This window comes from Lepidothrix coronata, unplaced genomic scaffold, assembly GCF_001604755.1.
Source record: "Lepidothrix coronata isolate B3197 unplaced genomic scaffold, Lepidothrix_coronata-1.0 Scaffold161, whole genome shotgun sequence".
NCBI classification, from domain to species: domain Eukaryota; kingdom Metazoa; phylum Chordata; class Aves; order Passeriformes; family Pipridae; genus Lepidothrix; species Lepidothrix coronata.
The window spans coordinates 705,419-732,182 of NW_016690341.1; positions in this window are offsets into that span (position 1 = coordinate 705,419).

The window sequence follows — 26,764 nt, forward strand, 5'->3', positions numbered from 1 at the left end:
AATACAAAGATTAATTAGCTTTTTGAACTCAGAAGTTCAATTTCTTAGTTTGGATTTAGGTTTCCTATTAAATGTTTTGATGAGTGAAGAATACCAGCTATTTGTGTACTTAGATGACTTCCCTCACTTGGGCTCATTTTGAGCATCTCTTGCATTGGGTTACTGCAAAGCACCCGGTTTTACAAATGGAGACTGGAACAACTTTAACTCATTACAAGCCTAGAAATACAGAGAGGCCACACAGAGGCCGCACAGAGACTTGGGTAGAAATGCTTTTTTCTTATTTTTTTTTTTAAACCAACATCATTAACTCAAGCTTTTTAAAAATTGGAATTTCTGCTTTGGTGGAACAAGAGTATTGATTTGATTTCACATCGAATAAAAACCAAAATTACTACAATGGTGTGATAAAAACTTGTAATAAGAGTAACTGAAACTCCTGCTTTTTCACAGTTTTTTCTCTTAAAATGTATTAAAAATAGACATAACCTTCCAAACTTCTGTCAAGTTTCCAACCCATTCCAGTTTGGCTATTCCTTCCAACAAAAAAAATATTTCTTGGACCCAGCTAACTTATTTTAATGATGAAGTAGCAGAATTCTCTCTATCTTTTTGTAATCTACCTCATTACAACTCACAGATACATAAATTTAATTTCTATTAAGTATTCATTGAACCAAACAACCAACAAATATACAAGCCTTGACTTAACGGCAAGATAGGCAATAACAGACTTTGTTCACCACTCCAATTAATTAGAAAAAGTCTCCCAAAGCTGGTCTTTTTGGTTCCAAGAGCTGTGCAGCACCAGCTAAGGGAGGTGAAATTACTGCCAATCAAGACAATACTGCCTGGAAATCACTATTAGCTGTGCCAGATACCTATGTACACTATATTGCTGTAAATTTAGTAGAAGCTTTCCTATGGGTTTCCCGATGTTCAAAGTATCCTTTGTGCTTTGCAAACATATAACCCTCCCAAAGAAACACAGTCCTTGACGAAAAAATTATAATTCAATTTGAAGACTCATACCTGAAAATATTAAGAACTTTCGGTTTAAAAGACAGAAATAAACAGCAGGTTGTTTGGGGTTTTTTTCCTTTAGGGATTTTCCTTAGAAAATTAAATGTCTACATTTTTAATTATTCACTGTTTTATGGAAAAAAACCAGAATTATTGCAGTAAAGAAAGTGGTTCAGCTTGAATGGGAATACCATGTGGTTTTCAGAAAAAAATAATACTCCATAGAAAAAAAGGGAGCTACCAAAAACTAGGTAGTGCTTCTTCCATAATTGTATGTTTTTTATCAGACTGTTAAATCTATCTCAAGTCATATTGGATTTTGTTACATTCAAGGAAAGAAATACAATGTCCCACAAAATAATTTCAAGCACCGTTTCAAGACATTTAAGTTTAGAACACATATACCTGTAGATACAAGTGAGTATCTTGTTCAGTAGGCTACTGAATAAAACAATTAACCATGGTAATTTCGTAAATTAGATTGGAAGGGTTTTTTAGTGGGCTCGTTGGGTTTATTATTTTTTGCACAATGCTATAATGATCCATCTATCAGATTCTGTTTGAATTCATAAATGAACTCAGGTCTAGCCCAATATTTTTTTAATTATTGATTTATTGAAAATGCATCCTTATCCCAACAAAAAGACCTTTTTCTGAGTTCTAGAAATAAGGATACTGTGGTTCTGGGCAATGTATCTTCACAAAAAAAAATAGGACATTCTGCCACCAAATAACAGTGGAATAACAGTTCCAGATTTGTTATCGTATGTCATAGGAAAAAATCAAAGACTTACACTGGGATTTTACTGTAAAAAAAAATCTTGTGCAAATGCAGTGCCAATCTAAATAGCTCCCATGTGCTTTTTTCATTTTGATTCTAACTGGGCTGTATATTTTTATATTCAGAAGATTAAAAATGATCCACAGCATAAAATAAAACAAAACAAAAAACAAACAAACAAACAAACAAATAAACTACAAAACAACTATATAACTAGTTTTAAAAGCTACTGCTCTACTTCTAGGAAGTTTCTTATAAAGCCTGTGAACATCTGTGAGATCAATCACAACAGATTTTTTGCAGAATTCAATGACTCTGGGACGTTTGTATCATGAAGTTTCTACAAAGGATCAAGTTTTTAAATCTCTGGTACATAAATGTTGCACTTACATGTATTAGCTGTTATTTGTGGATTTTAACTACTCTGAGCAACAGTGTAATAACAGTCATCTAGATATAAACCTAGGATTTGAATTTATTCAATCAGGTTTTTAATTCCAGGAGCAGGGAGAAAAATTCCATCAGTTTTTCAGTCACTGGAAGCATCACCACAACTTTCCTTTCTGTGTACTGAGCAATGTGTATTGCTACACTCAACATTTTTTAAAATAACTTATGATCTTTAGTTGTAAGGATGTACTGAAACACAGATCATGTTTGACCAGCATTCAAACCCAGCTCTTGTTTTTCCAAGGGAAAAGCTGCATACAATTCATCAGCATCCCTTTCCACTTTCCAAATCTATCTGATTCCTTTTTCACTCTGCAACTTATGTAGTTTTTAATTTGTTTTCCACAGACACTGTGTTTAGATGCATATGTATTTCACTGGGGTGGCACTGAGTTACGATTGTTCTAACACACAGAAAACAAAATTAAAATGTACCCATTATTCCAGCATTATTGCTCTGTCCCAGGGGGATTTGTATTTCCACAAACTGAGTGCCTAAAAGAACTAAAATATGTATCTGATGGATGATTTGGAACTGAAGATGGAATTTCTAAATGGCATAGTTAAAATATCAAAGTGATTCAGCCACTTATGTGTTTTCTGCATAATCTAACTGCACTGCTTCCCTTGGCAGGAAGATGATGACTTTAGGATCAGGTTTCATCAATAGCGCTGAAGGGCTGATCGTGCCCAGCTCATTGTGACTCAGCTGAAGCTGACAGACTTTGCTCAAGGGAATTCAGCTCTTTTCTCAGGGGTTTCATTTCCCCTTCACCCAAGCCACCAAGACACTTTAAGGATATACTGATCATTTGAGGTTGTAAAGGTATGAAAACCAAAAGCAAATACAATCCAAATTATTTTTTCATCCTTTTTATTTTAAGAATATAGTGAAAAATGTAGAACATCTAAAATGTGGCCACAGGAATAAGACTGCCTGACCAAGCAAGCAGCAAGTAGTTTACACTTTATACTGAGCTTGGTGCAAAGGGAATATGGTGCCTGATACTTCGGTTTAATGCTACTGTAAAATATGGAGGACTAGTGTGTCCCTACAAACCAAGTCATCACAGCCTTCCTTTGTGCCATTTCTCTTACTCTTGTAGGCACATAAAATGCTGAAATCAAGAATGTGAGGCTAGAATTTGTCCTTCAGGTTCATCTTAGTTTAAGTAAGGAAAGAAAACATTAGACACACTAACCTGAGAGATAAACTGATCAACCCAGAGAAGTTCCTTCTAGTTTCAATGCCTTTATGGTTGTTATGGCAAACAGTGGTGGAAGTAGTTAACACAAAAAAAGAAAAATGAAAGCAGGTTTTACAAATCATCCCAGAATGTATTTCCTGGTTACACTATGGATAGCTTCATTATCCAGTAATTACACTGTATGTGCTCTAAAAGTACATTGCAGGAAAAATAACTCATTTTTTATACATCAATACGTGAATAAATACTACATTTTTAAAACTACATAAAACTGTGCCTTAGTACATATTTTTATTAAAGAACAATATATTTGGATTGTCTTATTTCATTGCATGGTAGCTTTTATCTATCAATACCAACCCATCAAAACAGATTTTTCAGCTGTGTTATGGTAAATACACACTCTGCTCACAGTTTGTATTACAAACACATTTATAATGCTCTGTTTGCTTATAATGCAGCATGCCTGAGCTTTAAAAAACTGGCAAAGTCCTGAAAGAGCTTTTGTAATTATGCAAAAGTACTGAAATAAAATAACGGTGCAGGGAAGCATTTGTATTATTAATAATTCAATATATACATCCTTGGGGGAGAGAGAGTAGTTGATTTTTACCATGACACTTCAAAATCCTGGCAGACACAGTGAACACAGAAATTGCACATGTATTCCTCAGCTCTTTTTGCTTTAAACCTGATTACAATAACCATGCATGACTGACAGTCTTCATTCAGCATGTGGCAAGAACAGCTTCTGAAATTGCAGATTACCTAAATATTACTGAGTGTTTGCAGTACTTAAGCATGCACACTGCTTTAGTAACAAAAGCTTTAGAAATGAGCATCAGCTTAAACTCAAGACTGTTTTGCTTTGCAAGTATCAAGCAAACATGCTGAGCAAGTTCAGTCCATCTCTAAGTATGGTATGGGATGACACCTACAATATTGGAAAACTCCCATCTATCTGTTTTCTACCTTTCACAATCCAAAGGTGTCTTGGACAGCCTATGCCAGAGAAGATGGCTGAAACCTGATAAAAAATATGATGCAATTGAAGTGCTAAAGCATTAGTTTGTGAGGACGAAGTAGGGTTGTGGTTGATTTTATCATACAGACACACAATATGGGATCTGGAGAAGATGCAGAGCCCTTCTGCTCATTACTAGTGCCTCCCCATTAATTTTGTACTCTCCAGCCCTGGTGTTGCATTGTCTGGTGCCACACTGATGTCTTTGTTTGCAGTGTTGTTTAGGCAGTGCTCACACTGGTCACAGATCACTCCGTTCCCTTGAGTGTAACATAGCAGCATAGACCTGGATCATGGTGAGGGCAATGAGTTGACCTCTGAAGTGGCCTGTAGTAATTGATTTGACAGGGTTGCAGAAAGCTACTCATCTTCTGACCTTGTCACCTGAGACCATGCTGACATCGTTTTAATGTTGTGTGTCACTATTAATTCATTCATCAGCATGAACATTTTACTGGTTTGTCACAGCAATCACACCGATCAGGGTTTCTTTCATAGAAGTTTAAAAGGCATCCCTCTTCCACAAAATTTGTTCACATGACAGATGACCTTTTTATTGTAGCTTAGAGCTTTGTCAAGGGGGGTGACCCTGACAGTTTCAGTTTACTTTGCTCTCTCTCTCTTTCAACATTTCTTATAATTGAAAGGTTTTCCTTTACATGCAGTGAGGGTGAGTATCTCTTCTTGGCTTTGCTCTTCCTTCTTCTAGGCAGAGGACTTTTGTAGGGCAAAACAGAATGGCCAGGGAAACACTGTATATAACATTGTAATTACAGTCAGAACAAAAAGGCATTGAAATTACGAAATTAAAATAAGACCATAGACCACCTTACTGTGGTGCACCACCTTACATGCTGCAAACAATGACTCTCAAAATTGAAAATATCACTGAACAAAAATGTTGAAATAAAATGTTTTGATTCAGAAAAAGATGTGCAGTCTTTTAAACTAAAAACTGCCCTGAAAAGTTTTCAGCAACTTTTATCTGAAATTTTTAAATAGTTCTCTGAGAAAAACAAAACAGAACATACAAAAAACACATAAAAACCCAACCGTCTGAAAAATGTAAATTGTCCTTATTGAAAAAGAAAACCTGTTTCCGTACACCTAGGGCAAACTCTTCAGTACTTTCTCTTATAAGGCAATAGTTTGCTCTGCTGAAATCTTTAATAAATAAAAACAAAACAACATTTGTAGCATAACTTACTACTCTATATGGAAAAGGAAGACACAGGACGGTTTTGTGAGAGCAGTAAGGAATAGAAAATTAAAAGCTTCACATTTACTTCATAAAAATCCAGGCTAACATGCTGTTAAGACAGCAAATACAAATGGAGCAGATTTAATGACATGACATTCCATTTTAAGAGGTAAATAAGAAAAACCAATAGAGAAGAACAATACACCCATTACTTGTAACTAAGTTATAAATGAACCACTCTCATGTGTTTCCACTGCCATGAATTTACAGTTTAATTATTTAATTCTAAACTACTTTGTTTTGAGAAAAGACCACAGTGACTGAAGAAATTTTATTGAATGCATGTAAAGAATTAACACACTTTTGGGTCTGGCCACACAAAATTCCTTATAGAACTGATGGATTTTCAGTATTTTGCTTTAAAAATAGTGGTCTAAGTTTGCAAGCAAGTTAAAATAGAAGTGAAATGCAGAAATATAAGGGCTGATTTCCATCAAATGTTTTGTCTAATAGAAGGGATATTTTGTGTGGAGAGGCCTCTACTAAGAGCTTTAAGCCAGTTCAGCATCCTCGCAGTGGCAGGGCAGAGGCCTCTGACATCGTAACAGAGCACTCCTAGCACATGTGATGCTTTTCAAGGTATGCAGTGGGATAGAAAGACTGGTTAGAGCGTAATCAGGAAACAGCCATGCCTAAAGCATTTTCTTGTATTTCAATTCATATGTTTCATTCATATTTTTGAAAAAAAAAAAAGAAAAAATAAGAAAAAAAAAGATTGGTCATAAAATCATGGCATCATTAAGGTTGGAAAAGATCTCCAAGATCAAGTACAACCTTTGACCAAACACCACCATGATAACTAAACCATGGCACTAAGTGCCATGGCCAGTGATTTCTTGAACACTTCCAGGGACTGTGACTCCCCCACCTCCCTGAGTAGCCTGTTTCAATGCTTAACTACCCTTTCAGTGAAAAAATTTACAATCTCCTTTCAGATAGTTGTAGAGAGCAATAAGGTCACCTCTAAGCCTACTTTTCTCCAGGCTAAACACCTCCAGCTTCCTCAACCACTCCTCACCAGACTTGTGTTCCAGACCCTTCCCCAATTCCATTGTCCTTCTCTGAACACACTCCAGCACCTCAATGTCTTTCTTGTAGTGAGGGGCCAAGAACTGAACACAGGATTCAAGGTGTGGCCTCACCAGTGCCAAGTACAGAGGGACAATCACTGTCCTGGTCCTGCTGGCCACACTATTGCTGATACAAGCCAAGATACCCTTGACCATCTTGGTCACCTGGGCACACTGCTGGCTCATGTTCAGCTGCTGTTGACCAGCACCCCAGGCCATTTGCAGCTGGACAGCTTTCCAGCCTTTCTTCCCCCAGCCTGTAGCTCTGCATGGGGTTGTTGTGACCAAAGTGCAGAACCTGGCACTTCACCTTATTGAACCTCATACAGTTGGCCTCAGATCATTGATTCAGCCTATCCAGATCCCTCTGCAGAGCCTTCCTACCCTCCCACAGATCAACACTCCCGCTCAACTTAGCATCATCTGCAGACTTACTGAGGATGCACTCAATCCCCTTGTCCAAATCACTGATAAAGAAACTAAGCAGGACTGGCCTCAATACTGAGACTTGGAGAACCCCACTAGTGACCATCCACTAAGTGGATGCTACACCATTCACTAGCACTCTCTGGGCCTGACAATCCAGCCAGTTTTTAACCCATCATAACCCTGCTGCCACCTTCTCCAGGAGAATGCTATGGGAGACAGTATCAAAGGCTTGGCTGAAGTCTAGGTAGACTACATCCAGTCTACCTGTCTACCTCATACACTAGACAGGTTACCTTGTCATAAAAGATCACTTTGGTCAAGCAGGACCTGCCTTTCCTAAATCCATGCTGGCTGTGTCTGATTCCCTGATTGTCCTGTACATGCTGTGTGTTGGTACTCAGGATGATCTGCTCCATAACTTTCCTCAACACCAAGATCAGGTTGACAGGCCTGTAGTTCCCTGGATCCTCCTTCTGACCCTTCTTGTTGATGGGTGTCATACTGGCCAGCTGCCAGTCATCTGGGATCTCCCTGGTTTACCAGGACTGACGATAAATGATGGAGAGTAGCTTGGTGAGCTCCTGTGCCGTCTGCCTCAGTACCCTCAGTTGGGTCCCATCTACCCCCATATATTTGTGAGTATCTAAGTGTCACAGCAGGTCACTAACAACTTCCTTCTGGATTGCAAGGGGTCTATTCTTCTCCCTATTCCCATCTACCAGCTCAGGGGGCTCATTGCCCTGAGAAAAACTGGTCTTTCTGTTGAAGCCTGAGGTAAAGAAGGCATTAAGTATTTAATCTTTTTCCTTATTCTTGGTTTTTTTATGTTCTCCTCCTCATCCAATAAAGGGTGACGATTTTCCTTGGCTCTTTTTTTCATTTTTAATGTATTTATAAAAACATTTTTTATTATCTTTCACAGAGGTGGCCAGATTGAGTTCTAGCTGAGCTTTTGCCTCTCTAATTTTCTCTCTATGTGAACTAATGACATCCTTGTATTCTTCCTGAGTTGCCTGCCACTTCTTGTAAAGGTCATAATCTCCTTTTTTTTTCCCCGGGGTTCCAGCTAAAGCTCCCTATTAGGCCAGGCCAGTCTTCTTCCTCACCAGCACATTTTGTGGCACATAGGAATGACCTGTTCAGAGCCTTTAAGGTTTCCTTCCTAAAGTATGTCCAGCCTTTCCAGACCACTTTGTTCATAAGATTACCCAGATTCTCTCAATCACAGCATCACTAAATGTAAGTGCCATACAATCAAACCTTTCCCTTGCATATAGTGCAACACCTCCACCTCACCTGCTCTGCTTACTCTTCATGAACTGTAAGGCCTGTAGCTCTCCACCCCAGTACTCCAGTCATAGGACTTGTTTCACAAAGTTTTACCAGTTTCATAGAATTAAAATCATTAAGGTTGGAAAAGACATCCAATATCATCGAGTTCAATCATTGTTCACCACTAAATATCAATGATATTGTAGCTCTGGGAGCTGACCAGTGCTTCCAGTTCGTCTTGGGTTTTTTTTCTCATACTGTGTGGTTTGGTGTATAAGCATTTCAGATATGCTCCTGACTTATCTCTGCTCCCAGGAGCACTGTAAGTGTTCCAAACTAGCACTGACACTCTCAGGCAATGTCATCCCAATCCTTGGTTTACCTACTGTAATCCTGTTGTAATACTGTAACCCTTCCCCGATCAATTCTAGTTTAAAGTTTTCTTAATCAGTTGCACTAGTTTATGCCCACAGATCCATTTCTCCCATGGGTACAGATGGATCCTGACAGGCTCTGCCATACCTTCTCTCTTTTCCATGGTTTAAAATCCCATTTATCCCTAATGCTTCCAGACTTTGTTTAGATTGCCTTGAGGGACCTCAGATATCCTCACTACATGCTTCCCAGTATTTTCAACTCTAGATTTATCATTCTTCAGCATCGAGAGGTATATTTTACATGGTTAAAACTGAGGGAAATCTCATATATCTGAAACAGCCTTTGTCTCTAGGTATTTTGCAAAAGACTCTTTCAAACTCTTCTGCATTTACAAAACCACTTTTCATTATCCTCCTCCTCTGTCATTCTGCCTAGTTTGTATTCCATTGACTCTATATATGTCTTATTTCCATTCTGCATCTTCAGAGAAACTGGCTGAGGTCTGAAATAGCACTGTTTGCAGTCCACAAAACAGATTTCCCTTAATTTCCCCAGAAGACAAATCACACATGCAATTCAATAGGTGTTAAATATATTGCTATTAATATCTCCAAAACCTTATCAAACCTTACAAAACAAGATTTCAAATATCACTGTGATTAAGATAGATTAAAATACCTGGTTTTAAAAATCCTTTGCAGAGTTTTTGTGGAAAGGATCTTATTTTTTCATATATTCTAAAATATTAACAAGTTTAGTTGTTCCCAGAATTACTTGTTAGCTTGATTTAAATATTTTGTTAATCTCCATTACTTACTTTTCCATAAAAGAGCAGAGAATACATCATGAGTACATGAATACATCATCTGATACGGGCTAAATATGGTGTTTTATAAGAAATATAAAGTACCTTCTGGCATCTTGTACTTGCAACATCAATGCCAACACAATTTGAAAAGTGAAAAGTGAATTGGGCTGTGTTAATACCAAATATACTAGAGAAGCCATGATGTGGTATAGTAAACAGTAAAAGTATTAAACGTGTTGATGGTACTATTCTCCCATTATGAAATGTGAATGAAATTCCTTTAACACTTAAATCCACAGATACTTAAATGCCAAATAACCATGCAACATATAAAGCAGGGCAAAATCCAATGTTATAGAAACCCTTATAGGTAAGAATATGAGCCTAATTTCTTCATATGATAGAAGGTCTCCTAAAATGGATGTTGTTCATCTTTTTTTTTTTCAGGGTTAACACTTAAGAACTAATGAAAATTAACAAACTGCAGCAGCTTCTAAGGTAGCTAACATCCTGTGATCAGCACAAGCTCTTTTCTTGACAGCCTCAACCAAGGAATCAGGATAAATGCTAATTCTGTGATTTTCATATTTTAGTAAGTTGGCTCTTATCAGTTTCCATTATACAAACTTACTTGTGAAAATGGACAGAAAATGACAGATTAGAGCTAAAGCTTCTTTAATGTCTGAATTGCCTTCTAAGAGGCATGAGTTTCTTCTACTATTAAAATATTATTTAACTGTACCCAATGAACAAGATAGTACTAGATCTGTAAGGACAGGTACAAATTGTCCTTCTATTTTGCCACTCCAGTTTCCTTTGCTGTGACATCAGAAGCTTCTGGTACCATGCTGTCTTTTGCTATTCCCATTAAAGCATTGATTGGCTTGCTATCTCACTTTAAAACTCCTTTTTTTCCCAACATTTGATCCCAAAGTGCAGCAACTCCAAGGCCCTTATTAATGATCCTTAAGCATTAAAAAGCTTTCATGAGGTCAGAGACAGACCCTTCCTCTATTCACATTCGTGTTTCTTGAAAGCCCCTTTTGATCTTCAACTCTGTCAAGCTAGTTAGTATAGAAATTATATATTTTTTCCACACCCCATCCTCTTTTTAATTTCCTTATTTTTTTTCCTCCTCTTTCTCTTTCTGTCCTTTAGAACACAAACTTCAAGGGAAGCCTTTTCAAATCATGATAAAGTGATTTGGATTAGAAGGGATCCTAAAGATCACCTAGTTCTGCCGTGGACAGGGACACTTCCCACTAGACTAGGTTGTCTAAAACTGTCCAACCTTTCCTTCATTCCTCATGGCCCTGAAGAATGTGCTAGCTTCAAGTTTTAGAGAAGCACTGAATAAATGGAAATATTCATTATCTTTATAAATATATGGTAAATACTTTGCTAAAGAAAATTAATTTAAAGGAGAAGAGTGTCCTTTTATTGGCTATATTTGTCTAAAAATGCAAACCCATCTGAAAATTTGAAAAGAGATAGAAGAGCAGATTGGTGCTGCAGGATGGTTATTATAAGGTGTTTTAATACACAAACCTGTATAAAATGTAGGTCAGAAGCAAAAAGAGGGATGGAGCTCTATTTGATTACAGGTTGATTGTATCTGCCTGATCTCCCCCCACGCTCCCTGTCCAGCTACTCTGCTTCCTCTCGTCTTCATTTTGGGCTCCCACCAAGCCAACTCATTATGCAAACTTTTAATGTACAAAAGGTGAACTCTTACACCCACCAGAGTCTTTCTGCAGTATAAGCAAGTGTTTCACCTATGTTGCATTCTAATGTCTCAATCTTTTTCTTTAATTTTTAGTACCCTATAATAAGGGTGTTTTCCTGTAAGAAATCACTATACCAAGATGCTAATGGTATATGACTGGTTTCTAAGTCTATCTTTCTCTGGGAAGTTTGTTAAAAATAGGAGATTCAGAACAAAAATAAGAAGTTCCTCATTCCAGAGATAGTTTTGTAATAACTATTAATAAATACCATCAGTTTTAAGAATAGAGTATACTGTCTATTTCAGTGTGCATGGAATAAGTCTTAATCTCACAGAAGTTATAGAAAAAGCAGGCTTCTCATTGTTACATATTTTTAATTTATTTTAACCTTCACCACAGCTGACAGTATCTCTCAGAATTTCATAGGCACACCTCTGCAAGCTGTTCAGAATTGCAAATATATACAGTGAGTTTTCCAAAGCAGTAACATACTAATCCAGTGATTAGTCCTGCTGTTATCAAAGTGTAGGTTGTAAAAATAAAGTAAGTTTTTCAATAAATAAAATAAATAAATAAATTAACATCTGGAACCCCAGAACTTTCTCATTTTCTCGACTGTTTAACTATCACGCAGAGCCTAATATCAGCAGCTGTTTTCTGTAAAGAATCAATTTCTGATAGAGGTTATGAATGCTTTTCATGGTTGCCTGATGTCATCGTTGCCTTAGCACACAGTACAGGATAACAGCCAAATCTCAGTCTCCTGAGTCTAAGGAGTCATAACGATCACCACTGACCAACCTGTTAGACCCCTGGATCCCAGAGAAGTGTTTGATGACTGTGTAATACATACTACACTTATATAGCTTATGGCCAGATGTAAACCAGATGAGAGCTGGAACCTACCTATGCACTTTAGTGCATCCTTGCACCTTTTCCTTTTAAGGGCTTTAGAACCTTAGAACCCAGCCTCTGTGATGTGTGACTTGCAGACCAGGCTGGCACGTATTCGCAGCCTTCAGGGACAGATATCAAGCCTGCAACTGTTTGCTGCTGTTCCAGAAGACAAGCCAAAACATGCTGAACTAAAATTATCAAAATGAACTGGACTGAAATTTAAAGAATAGAATTTTTTTGAAAAAAAATTTAGTAATTGCCTTCTCACTCTGCACATATTTGTGCCTGCTGTTAATGACCTGTCAAGGATACCTGTAAAGTAATATATACAGTTTTTCAGAAATATAGACCCACTGTATAACATACTAATGGGAAAGCCCTGATTATGTGTTTCAGGGTTAATTATTCCAAGGAGCAAGAATAGATAGCACCCTCTAATCAATCACAACTTACCTGGATATGAACAAACTAGGAAACATATCTGTAATGAAAGAGCAGCAGGTTGAAGTAATTTAAATGAAAAGAGTACATAATTTTTCTTTTCTTAAAATTAGTTTAGTATCTGAAAAAAAAGGCAAAGTTATAATAAATTAAGAAAAAAATCTTATGCAAATGCAATGCCAGTGTTTCCAGTAGGGGCATAAATAACCAAATATATTTTTTGTTTACTAAATACTCTGCAAGTTATCCTGTTTTTACATTTTAAATTAAGCGTCTGAGGTTTTGTGCGGTTAGGTAAGGAAAATACAATGAAACAATATTGTCCCTGTTTATTGGATTCATTATGCCAAAATGCTGCATTACATATGCTTATCTACAGATGCTGAGAGTGAATTTGTGCTAACTACTTCTGCCCACAGGTGTGAGACTATTTGGAATCCGAGAAGCCATTTTTAGTGGAATGATAATAAATAACAATAGAAAATATGTCTATACTGTAAATCAGACCAAGACAATCCTCCAGTTAAGGCTATCCATCTGATATACTGCAGAGCAGGATCCTTCCCTCTCATACTAATTTGAGCCTCTTGCATTTGAGATAAGTGTTTCCAAGGGTTCTAAATGGACCTTCATTAATGTGACCAAGCTCACCTGGGACCACCCCCCCCCCCAGGTACCCATTGCTCAGGAATCCCATTTCAGCTCAGCCCTGGAATCTCAGCTTTTATATATGTTCCTGTCTTCAGCCTTTGTACCTGCCTTTGCCAGTCCTGGATTGCTGACTTGACTTCAGGCATGATTTGCCTCTTCCCATTTGTGTGACAACTGTTGGATGGTTGGTGGAACCTGCTCCTAGGCAGCTCTGCAGAGCCAGATCATCTTGTACAGATATTCTGGGAAGGCATCCTTGGTAGTTGTCAAGTTGTCACCGCTTTCTGGGTTGTGGTCAATGACTGGTCCTGCCTTGTCCTTCCTTTTGAGGAACCTCCATCTTAAAGCTTTGGACTATATTAACAACTTTCCTATTGAATTTAGAATTACTGCATACTTAGAAGTAATAGATGAAGGAAAAGTTTTCCAGCTTCCAGAATCTTACTGAACTCTAACAGAGTCAACTTGTATTAGTATCATATTGCTTCTGCATGAGCAATGGCATTATGAGGCACAATTATTTATTAGGAAATAATCACAGAATCAATATGTAGGGCTTGCTTCTGAGAGCAGTAAAGTGCTAAATATGTAGCAGCGAACACAAAGAAACAAAGACAGTTTTTATTAAACACTTAAATATGCCTGAAAACAGACTTAAAAGAACTCCTCCCCTCATATATACTTGAATTCAGGAAAGTATAATAAAGTATAAACCTGTTTACAGTATTTATTAACTTGGCTTACACAGTTCCTTTGTGGTTTGAGAATGCTTTGGCACATCAAAAATCAAGCTGTTATTCCTTCATAATATGCCATTTTATGATTTTCAAATATTTGCCATTATATTTTTTTGGCTATGTGATGAGTTTCATCTCCATCCAGATATTCATGATTGCTGGTGGAGTTTCAGGGTAGTTTCTTGAAAAGTGGAGATGTAATGAGAGGCTACCTCCTTTCCTTGAAGAAAAGTTTTGTGGGAATGCCCTATGAATTTTTTCCACTTCTGTTCAGCAACTGTAGAAACTGTTAGTCAGTTCCATCTCAAACTTGATAGTTTCTTCATGGAAGAAAGGATGTTGCAGGGAATATTAGATGCAACAGGGGGATCAGAGTTTGTCTACTAGCTGGAGACCACATGCACTATTTGCTTTGGCTAGTAATTAAAGGGTTTGAATCTGGCCTGATGTTGTCGCTGATGTTGATATACATATACCATAACAGAGAGCCTGGGACCAAAATTCCTATAATTTTAGGGTGAGACCTTCACCGTATTACACATGTAAAGCAACCACAGTCTGCACAATGGTGCATGTAAGTCACTGTTTTCCCCGAGATGGTATGAGACATTAAAAGCAGAGAATACACTGGGAGAATATACCAGCCTGGATACCATCTTCCTTCAATCCCCAGCATCACAGCTGTGCCATTATGGGATAGAACCCCTAATCCCTTTTGTACATGAAGTAGTCTAATTATTTTTTCAACCTAATTATGTCATCTGTCTCCAAGGACTTTGTTCGCCTCTTTATTTTGCTACTATGATGAATGACATCATCTTTTCATACCATCCCAAATATACCAGGGAGCATAGAATCATAGAGTAGTTTGGTTGGAAAAGACAATCAAAGGTCATCTGGTCCAACCTCATTTTTCACTACTTTCATTAAATCAGGTTGCTCAAAACCCCTTTGAATATTTCCAGGGATGGGACAGCCACAGCTTCTCTGGGCAACCTATGCCAGTGTCTCAGCAACCTCATCATAAAAAAACCAAAAATCTTCACTAAGTCCAACCTAAACATACCCACTTACAGTTTAAAACTATTGCATCTTGTCCTGTCGTCATGTGCTTTGGTAAAATGTTTGTCCCCATCTGTTTTGCAGCCTCTTTAGTTACAAGAAGGTGCTCTAAGGTCCCCCCAGAGCCTTTTTTTCTCCAGGCTGAACAACCCCAACTCTCTCAGCCTTTCTAAATAGAAAAGATATTCCAACTCTCTTCTATGAAAAGGACAAGAGAAGAGACAAAGAAGACCCAGCTGGGGTTTGTGGCAAGATCACTTAAGTGGCTTGTCCAAAATTAAACATCAATGAGAATCCAAGTGTCCCCATTTCCCACCTGGTGAAGAAAAGGTCAATGTCACTTTGGCTGTCTGGTTTTGTTTTTTATCACACTATTTTGAATTTCCTTGCATTAAATCATTCTGAGAGATTAATTTAATTTTTTATTATCCAAGTTGATTGTTTTGTTGGGTTTCCTTTTTGGTTTGTTTATAATATTTCTTTAAGCCTCTTATTCTCTTGTCCTGGAGGTTTTTAACAGCAGATATAGATCAATTTTGTGGCACTTGTACAGAGGGAAGATTGTCTTAAATTATGGGTCATAAAATGCTTTCCATGTGAAGGCAGGAATCTAGTATAAATGAACACTTTATTGTATCGTTGCTCAGAAATAGAGACTGCTGGAACACCTTGACTGGAGTATTCAAAACACTCCTTCTCTCCCCACAAGTTAACAGTTCTCATAATTTTGTTTAAAGCAAATTACCTTAGAAATCAAAGGAATCCTCTAAATTACTTGATTGGGGTTTTTCTTATATAGTTGAAATGCAGAACCTCTTGAGGAGTAAATAAACCATTTTTGAACACAAAAAAATCCCACAAACCAAAAAACCAACCAAACAAAAAAGAAAACAAACAAAAAAAAAGAACAAGAAAACCAACCCAAACCCTAATTTTCATTATTGTAGTTAATTCTCTCTTCTACTCTGTAAACAACTATAACTATTTAATAAAAAATGACATTTTGTGATAATTATTTGATTTTTGACCTCCAACATTCCAAGCAAAAAATTATCATTTTGACATACTGATCAATAAGATGCTGTGTGATAATTCAGGAGATCCAGAAGGGATCACAACTGATCACTGTTTAATGTGAATTTCCCTCTTTCTAAAGTAAGAGTAACTGATTTTGATCAAGACTCAAACTTTGAGTAACCGACTTCTTTACCCAGTCTTCCAGTAGCAGAAATAAATGCTGAAATTCATGACAAGGAAGGAACATCAGATTTTTTAAATGGGACACTTTCCAAATGCTGGGTTTAGATCTCCTAGGGTCAAGGTATGAGAAAAAATGGAAGGCCTGAAGTGCTCCAACAGCTCCTCTAGTGGGAGTGACCTAGTGTAGGACACCAGGGTAGACCACTGAATTTACCAGCCATGCTGTCTAAATGTATCCTAGGTATGCTTATCTTCCTTATATACACGAGTGTTTTATGAGATGTAACTGATTCAGTGCTTTTTCACAGCATGTATGTACTAAGCCCCATAATCTTCAGATAAAGTGGTTTTTTTCCATTAAAAAAAATTTAATTTTTGGAAAAAAAGCCATGATTTTAAAATTATTATTTATTTATTTTATTACAAAATAATATTTATTTATTTTTACTTATTCCGTGTACTCACTGGGCATTCATAAACCTCATTTCTAATTGAAGCTCAGAGGTACCAGGGAATCTGTGCCATCTGCCTTCAGAGACATGTAGTTCTCCAAGTCAGTGCTTCTCTCCTCAATACTTTTCACTAAATGATGCCAGGTAATGGAAACTGCAGTGTGATCTGACCAGAAGACCACTTTGTGGCAGAGGAGGAAACTGGTACAAACTTGAGACATAGGTACTTTTTACACAGTTTCAAAAAGAGTCTCTATGCCTGCTTTGAAGGTCTTCTGGTGGAATCCTTTGAAGAGAGGTTGTACCAACATGAGATATTAAAATTAATGCTGACATGCTGTTATTTTCAATTAAATAAGTCTCTTATTGCCAAGAGTATACTAATCCAACTGAGGATAAGAATATGGTGGATATGGTTTGGTATCCACATGTCAATATCAGAAGAAGGTTAGACAATGCAAAGCAAATGGCCTCTTAAAAGGTGATTACCTTTCTTCTCCGAAGTATTGCTACCTGCCAGAGAGAAAACAAAATCCTACCCTCCTTTATCTCAAACTGTTTGTGCTTTATCCAAAACTGACAGGGAAATTACAAATGCAAGTATCTCCTTTACCTCATTAAGGAGCAAACAGCATTTTCCCCTAGACGGTTCAATATTTCTTGTGTCTTTGGTAACTGCCACGGTATTTGTGATTTAGGATACAATTTTCCACAATATGTGACTAATTGCAAATCATTTGAAGCAAGCAAATTATCAATTTTCATTTTACTGACAATTTGCTTTGTTAGGGGTTTACATTAAGTGCTTCAAGAATTATCAATTTGTGTGGGATTCTCCTTTCTGAGTTTAATTTTCTTGATATTGAATAATTTACTTTCTCACACTTGTCTATGTACTACTTCAATATGTTTAAAAGCTGAAGCTTTTACTCCTTGTTCACATTAAGACAATTTAATTACCTGACCTTTCTACTTTCCTTTAAGAGAACAACATTAAGTGTTGCAATTATTTAGGTTTATCAAACATTTTCACAACTGCATATTGATTCCAATTAATGTTTCATTCTAACTAGTTTTAGTTCCTGTCAAATTGACCTCTACTTTAAAGTTCTTTTGTTCATTTATCAGCAAAGGCCATTCTATGATTCTGTGATTTATTTTGGTTTATTATTGTTTTTCCCCCTGTGTGAATCACCTTCTTTTGAATAATTTGTCAGTCAAAAACTGTCTTGCTGACTTCAGCGTGTTGGAAATACTCTTTGTGGGGAAAAAAAACAGATTTTTTTTTGTTCTTGAAGTGAAGATTTCTTCGAAATCTCAGATCCTTTAATTGATTATTGACCTCATGAATTTTTCCAAGATTTTTTTTTTTTACAGTTTTACTAGTTTCTTGATCTTGATTCTTCTTTTGTTTATCATTTTGCTTTACACCAGCATCTGGAAGCTTCATGAAATTGAGGGCCTTGTTTTGTTAAGAATTTTGGAAATGTGGTGCAAACTATGTCCTTGGATCAGTATCTATGGTGTTAAAGAACACATCTATAATATAATGAACACATCTGATGTTCATTGTCATTAAGATGTATTACTCTCTCTAACATACTCTCATGCCTGCCACTACTCCTTTGAGTACTTCATAATATTATCTGCAACTTATCGAAAAACTTCAATAATGTGGATATTGAGGAATTTTAACTTCAAGCCTTATAGGTTTAGTTGCCCAAAAGACTTTTTTTCTGGACAAATCAGCATAAAATCACTCAGATAATCTGCATCGAAAGGGAATTGAACCTCAGTCAGAATTTCAAACTATTGAAATTATCTATAGAATTTGCTGTTTGCTACTCAAATAATTTTCAAAAACTTTGTTGGACAAAATTCAGTAAGTAGAACTATTTCTTTTCTTCAAAATTGCAATTTTTAATTTTATAATAAGCAAAAAAAAGCTTGCCAGAAATGACTGGCATTTTAGTGAGTACAACAGAAAAGTCACTTGGGATCCTTTTCTCCAATGAGCAAACAAAAATTTTGTTTAAAAAGAACAATGAAGAAATATTTGGTTAAATTCCGAATTCGTATAAATCTGAAGAACGTACTCATTCAAGGTGGGGGAAATATAGTGTTTTCTAGAGCTTACAAGGATGGATGTCTCATCCTTATTTATATTTCTGAAATCTAAGTAAACTCTCAGCCTTCACAGAAAAGATGGCCAGATCATCTATCACTTAATCCTAACGATAGAAATGTTATCTATTACACAATAAATGATAAGATTGTTGTGGTGAGAGTTAAGGAACATGCTAAATCAAGGGGTTTATGCATAAGCTGATGGAGAATAATGTGTGTTTGTATGAGAAGCATTGAAAAAGTATATTTGATAAGAGATTGCTGCACCAGTTTCTTAATTACAATCAAGTACACCAAGTCCAACTGTAGATGAGCCAAGGTTCACCAGTTAGAATGAAAATTTTTGGCAGGTGAAGTCTTTTCTTACCCTTTTCTTACCCTTACTGAATCTGGTTGGGACAGATTCCCAAGATATTAGACTTTGCATCAGGGTATGTTGGAGACCAGAGTAAGTGACTGGCACAACAGTAACATTTTAAGGACACAGAATTCTGCTGTTTCTGACGAGGATGCTCAGCTTCCTGTAGTGATAGCACTTGGTCATGCTTGAGAGAATAAAGTGAAAACTGAATACCTTCTGGTTCAGACTTTCCTTTCAAGGATCTGAGGGTCAGATGACTCAAGGTAAAATGATGCTTCAGCATTTGGGTGATCCTTGAGCAACTTTCAAGGAGTGCTTAGCAGATGCCTCAGAGGGACAGGGAATGAAAGAATAGATTTTAGGAAAAATTGCACACAAAGCTCTAAGGTGGGAATGGTTTTTGAATATAGAGTGTGGGAGATGTAGAATTATTACTAGTGTCAATATTTTCTTTGCTTGCCTGTCACATTAGTTACAATAGAAAAAATAATAGAATTGTTTTCATCTGGAAAATTATGTAGGTGTTGTATCAGAAATGATTCCCCTTGGAGAGGTTAGGGAGCAAAGGAACTAATCTGTAGGATCAGAAAAAAATTGTCTTTCATGTTAAAACACATGTACAGTAAAATGCAGGGGTAGGGGACAGTACTCTGCAGTGATCTGTATGTGAGAAATGGATGGTTTAACATTGTGCTGTTGTATTGTAACGTAGGAAGAAATTTTGTCTGAGTTGTGTGTTTTAATGTTGATTTTGATACTATAACTACTGATATAACTACTGATACAGAAGTACTCATTGTTATGGAAATTTACCATGAGCTTACACCTTGGTTATATCATTGCATTTAACATACACAGATAAAATGAAAAGATGTTGTAGTTCTTTAATATGCTCTAATACTCATATACAGTTCTTTCCTGGTGACAATTATCTTCCTCTGAAAGAAAGCGGGACAACAGGCTACCTGTACACAATATACAGATAAAATGCATATTGCATGGTATTTTCTTAATATTGCAGAAACAGAACCTTGGAAAACAGGAGACAAAGACTCTTGACACTCAAATTTGAGAAATACTGTTTTTCACTTCACCTTTTAATAGTTGTTTTAAATGAGGCAACAGGATTGCTGTGAGAGCAAAGATGTTTTCCTTACAGTTACATGCGTCTTCCACATTATGACTGAGGCAAGGTTTGCTAAGCCCTTACTTAAATTGGCATGTTTGATCATGTTATATTGAAAGAGGTTTTACTTCTCATCCTCTTATGAGGTGCCTTTGAGAGTATGTGGCTTTTTCATATTTACTTGTGGGAGAAGTATTTCTGATCTACACATATGAATCTGAGACACAGAAATGTTGTATGACTTGCCCAAGATCAGACCACAGAGAGATATGTAGAATAGGAAAATAGTTTAACCAGGATAACTTTCTAAGTTCCTTGCTAAATACCAAACCCTGTTGTCAATACAGTGAACATTTTTAGGGGCTTTTGTAAAACTAATACAGTCTTAACCTCGTGACAAAACCCACTCTACATGCTCTAAATTTTGTTTTATCCTTATAGGTTGTTATTAAAAGCTTTCTTTACTGTATGGAAAAAAAATAAGTTTACTGCTTCCAAAAACAATAGGGGTGGGCTTTTTGACAAATGAATCGTGTCCATATGGTGGTCAGAAAAATTATCTTAAATGCAGAGACAAGAATAAACTCATCAAACAAGACATTTATACAAAAACATCTGAATCAGTCAGCTGTATAATGATTGTAATGGAAAGCAGCTTAACATTCTGTTAGACACATGTCTTATTGACCACAGTCACAGCTGCTGTTATTATTGCGGATGTTTAAGAAGGCTAGAGTCACTGGAGCTTTCCTCGGTATTTGAATCATCCTGATGCTCTGATTCTTCCAGCCCTTATGCACATATATATTGAGGGAGTGTGTCCTTGCTTACATAAGGTGTAGTAATTTTATAAGAGATTTGCCCCTGGCAAACCTCCAGTTTGAAGCACCTGCAGCAAATAAAACAGATGTCCCAAATACTTACCAGTGCATTGAATTGTTTTAATGCCCCTGAATAAGTTTTTGGCTCAAGTTTGACTGATTTTAGAATAGTCTGCAAGTTAACTCCTAAGATTCAGTGTACAGGCAATTATGAAAACAGATCAGAGGACTGAGGTATAACTGAGTAAGTAATTTGAATGTTCTACCTTAACTAACAGAGCCTCAATTCCTTTCAAAAGGAGAAAATAACAGTTAAGGTAATCTAAATCATTAGTGCTTGGAAGATGATTCCTAAACAGAGCAAATGGAGAATCATGAATAATAAAATAAAAGGGGTAAGAAACTAGAATAAAATAGGAGAGGTATTTGTGTGTTCATCAAAGTCTCCCCTTAAAGGATGCAAACTCCTCACACAGTGAATCAGCCACAGTTCAAATGTAGTGGAAAATATTATCAAAACTTTTAACTGTGAAGATATAAAACAATTTCAATTCCTAAACCAGATATAGAAGCAACTTCTCACAATTGTTGTCCTCTTCTACTGTGAGTTTGCTAGTTCTGTGGAGCCAGCATAAAGTCTTCAGTTTGCGGTTGTTTCATGGAGTATTTGAAGATGAGAGTATGCTATTGTAAGGAATGGCAGTGTTTAGTGCAGTAAGTTGTGCTCAAAATGTTAATGTTTTGCTAAAAATGATGTGGATGTGACTGTCAGGCCTCTCCTGTGTGAAGTCTTAGGTTTTCTGAAAGTAGCACTTATTATGACCATTATATGAGATCATGAAATTAAAGAAAGTGGAAATATTCTTCCATCCAAGACTGCTAGAAGAGGGCTTCCAGCAATGGGAATCAGAGGAACACACCACTGCTGCCTCAAGCTGCTGTTTAGAGCAGTTTGTTATTTTTCTATGAATTGTACTGAAAGACGATGGAACTTGTTTAGGAAGGTTCAATTTATCATTGTTATCTTAAAGGTAGATACAGCGGTAAGTGTATATACATCCAGTAAATTATGCTACCACTGTGTATGAACTTCCATTATGTCCATTTCCACTGACAAATGTGGCCAACTCGTCCAGGACAGAAAGGGAAAAACGTATCACTGCCTAACAAAGGAAGAAGTGTTGAAACCAATTTGTGCTTTTGATTAGTATGGGCCACAATTTGTTTTTCTGTCAAAGAGTCAGCATACCAGTCTTTGGAAATGATGAGCAATCTTAAAACTGATTGTAAATTGCAGCTGACTGATTGGCAAAGTAATCAGCTGAAGCAGAGGAAATCAACACTGGGCATGCAGAGCACTTTCTCCTGCCATCAGGTCATGCAGCTGCAGCAAGTTCAACAAAATGGCAGATCTTTCAGTGCACAAAAGAGCACAAACTTGACAGTCCAACCCCATGCAAACACTTCACTTAAGTATCACTAGGTGTTTTGTTTCCCCTGTGACTTGCTCTTGGCTAGTATCCCTCCACTCAGAGCCTCTTCAAATGCCTGCTTGTGCACTTTATACAGCAATTAGGTTTTATTGGACATTCATTGCAGTGCCCAGCTTCTGTGTAAAATTGTTAGGTACTTAATAGGAGAGATGTTGGCACTTGAATTACGCTTTTTTTCTCAAGTCATTTCCCTGCACTTTCCCTAGCTGTTAAGTAAGATAAGCAGGCATCCCCAGAAACGCCAAGGCAGTGGAAAGAATTCAACAAAGTTTTTTTAGAAGGCCAGAACAGGAGAAACATAACAGTCTGGTTTGCACACCAGGCCTCAGGAAGAAAAAGGTGAGTTCCCGCCCTCTCAGGATCTCTCTGTTTCTCCCTCACCTTCCCAAGGCCTCTGTGTATGTCTGTTAGGGCTATCTCTCTCCTTTCATATATCAGAGAGAGAAGCTGAGAACTTCTTTTGCTATGTGGGGGAGGAGAAAAAGCACTGAAATTGCCTTTGAGAAAGAATTACCATTTAGGCAGAAAGCCTTCCTAGTGAAAACGGAGTTCCTAGCTTTTCGTCACAAATTCTTCCAAAATTGTACCTATCCCTACACTTGCCCATTGAGTGACCATTAATGTGGATGAATGTGAGTGCCCATTAATGTGGGCTCCTGGGAAAAAGTCAGAAAAGAGTTCCCTGCCAGACTATTGATTTCACTCTACTGGCTTTGATTTCTTGCACATAGTTGATTAAACATTAGTAGACTCAACAAAAAAATCTTACAGGTAAGTTCTGTGCAGGCAGCATACATGGACAAAAATATGTAGTGTCTACTTTATATAAAATACATATTTACAACGCACAATTAAGCCTTTTGTGGAAGGCCTTCCTAGACAGTATGAATCTGTTATAATAGTCACTAAGTTAAAATTCATTTAAGCTTGGAGTGTAAAGTTGCTGAAATGTTAGTTGTGCCAGCTAATATGAAAATCTTTCCTCCTCCCCAGACTGGAAAATAAGGGAAATTATTATTCCCTTAGAATCAAATCACTGGAGCCATTTTCTGAAACTCAGATATTTAGAATTTTTAGTTTTATGAATGTGCAGAGTTTGTTTGATGTTGCTGCAATTATTTAAGTAGGAAGTGCAGACAATAAGCACAAGAAGATAGAAAACATTGGCAGTGATAAAGCTATTCAGACTGAGCTATTCAGACCATGATGTAGAATTGCAAACTCTACCCACGCTGCTCCTTGTGGAGCACAACTGTGTACTCACACAGCAGAGCACATGGCCTGGATCTACTTCAGAAAGTAGCAAGTGCACTTGGAGGGCATATTTTTATACTTTTTTCGGGTCAAAATGCACTCCAAAAAGGCTAAGTCCTCTGCTATAACTTGCTAGAAATGCCAGACTTGGCAAAAGCCAAACGTACATATTGTATGCTTTGGGTTGGCAACAGATGACTGGGTCTGTTGAGAGGAAAAACAACTATGGAACACTCCTTAGGAGTGTGTGAGGGAAAGAGAACCATCTGAAACAATTCTGACTTTATCTTCAGAGGGAACTTGCTTGTTCCTTCAAAAGCTGAGAGCTAACCAATATGCAGTGAGTGATGTCCATGGCCTTAGACCAATTGCCAGGATTTGCTTTCATTAGCACAGCAAAAATAGATCAAATAAATTGAAGCAGGTGATGCCAAAACCCTAATGTTTGTGCCTCAGATGTCTGCGGTCTTACCTTAGATTAGCTGTAGTGTGGTCTGTGGGCAAAATATCCCCAATAAACAGGTAACCTGGAGCTGCCCAAAATATAACTATGTTTCTGACTATCTTCTCTCAGAACAAGACACCTTTCAACAGATCATCCTCAGAAGTACCATGCTGCATTTTCATCTGTCTTAAGGGAGATAATGGCAGGAATTTGGGGTGGTGTTTTTTTTCTCTTTATGATGTCAACCCCTTCAGAATCTGGAATCAAGCTTAATTTCTTCTATTGGTTAAACTCATGATTTATTTCTGTTCCATATCCTATCTGTCCTGTTATCCCTGCTGCATGAGCAATACAAGGGCATTGTCACCCACTTCCTCTCTCATGCCAAGCTCCTGGCTGGGTCATTGGACTCAGACAGGTCTATCAGAGAAGGATAACTTGTATATCTGCAGAACACACTTTGGAGGAAACTCTTAGTGATCTGTTACCAATGCTTGTAGACTCGGAGCTCATATTCTTGCACCTTTTCAATAGCACTGCTCTGTCCTAGTCTGAGAAAATTTATGAATGTAGGCAGTGAACTTAGGCTAGTGGAAATATAGTATCCTCCTCACAGAACTGAAATGTGCATAGAAGCAGAGTTGAGGTCTTCTGCTATAAGCTGTATTCACACTTTGCAATAACTGAGCAAACTTTTGGGAGTCCATACTTAATCTAAAGAGCAGGATTTACCGAGATTCCCAAGCTGCCATCTCTGACACCTACTAGTCAATGATTAGCTAGTTTGAGCTGTGGGACAAGTTTGCTGTGGTCAAGATGGCTGAGGCCTCCTTAGCCGTCTTCCAAACACTGTCCCTTTGATTGCTAACATCCACCTCTCTCTTGTACAAAGCCATTTAGACTTTACTTTGAATCCGTTCTTGAAGTGTATAAGCATTGCTTTGCATGATCTTCAGTACAATCCAGTGTAGCTGTGAATTCATTTCAGTACAAGTCTTATGTCCTTGTTTAACCACAGGCAGCAACCAAGTGCCACGCAGCCACTCACTCACTCCCCCACCAGCCCGACTGGGGAGAGAATTGGAAGGGCAAAAGCCAGAAAACTTATGGGTTGAGATAAAGAGAGTTTAATTGGGAAAGCAAAAGCCACTAGCACAAGCAAAGCTAAACAAGGAATAAATTCACTGCCTCCCATGGGCCAGCAGACGTTCAGCCATCTCCAGGAGAGCAGGGCCCTATCATGTGTGATGGTTATGTGGGAAGACAATTGCCATTACTATAAATGTCTCCCTCTCCTTTGTCCTTCTTCCCCCCACTTTATATACTGAGCATGATGACATGTGACATGGAATATCCCTTTAATCACTTGGTGTCACCTGTCCCAGCTGTGTCTCCTCCCAACCTCCCATGTACTCCCAGCCTCCTTACCAGAGTGGCAATACAAAAAACAGAAAACCTCTTGGCTCTGTGTAAGCCCTGCCCAGCAACAACAAAAACATCTCTATATTATCAGTCCTGTGTTCAGTACGAATCCAAAACTTAGCCCCACATTATCCACTGTGAAGAAAATTAACTCTACCTACCCAAAACCAGTACACCTTGGTGAAACACTTAGACAAGCTTAGAGATGTCTAGGGAGGTTTTGCAGGAGAACATGCAGTGTCTGATTCCTCTCATTTACGGCCTGAAGTGACTCCTTGTTTCCATGCCAAGACAGAGCCTTTTACAGCATTTGGGTACCTGTTTGTATTGCCAGAAAGGCTGCTTATCCTTGTGCTGCTGGGTAATGCTATATCACACCTGACCAACACAGGAGTGCATACATATTTTTTTGGATGCCATGTGGAAATATGCAGTTGATAAGCTTAACTGCAGTGGGTGGTTAGTCATTGCTGTCACAAACGCCCTCTGAGGATGGTGTCTGTGCCCTGCAAAATGTCTATGAGGTTTCAGGGGGACTTTTACATCCCAGCTGGAACAGTAAAGACCAGTATCTTCAGCAACTGCATGAACAGTCCTCATCACAGCTTTCAAATATTGCCAGCTAGTACCCATGTCATCTTTGCCTTCAATGCAGATGGAAATAATCACCAGGCTTGCCACTGAGGAGCAAGAAGATAGTATGGAAGATGACACTGAAGGAATAAAAAGCAATAGGATGTATGTTTATTTCTTGAACTTTCCCTTGCCTTTTAGAGGGTCTCAATCCATAATTGGGCAAGTGTGGTTATGCACAAACCCTCTTGTTTGTGCCCTTTTTGATCCT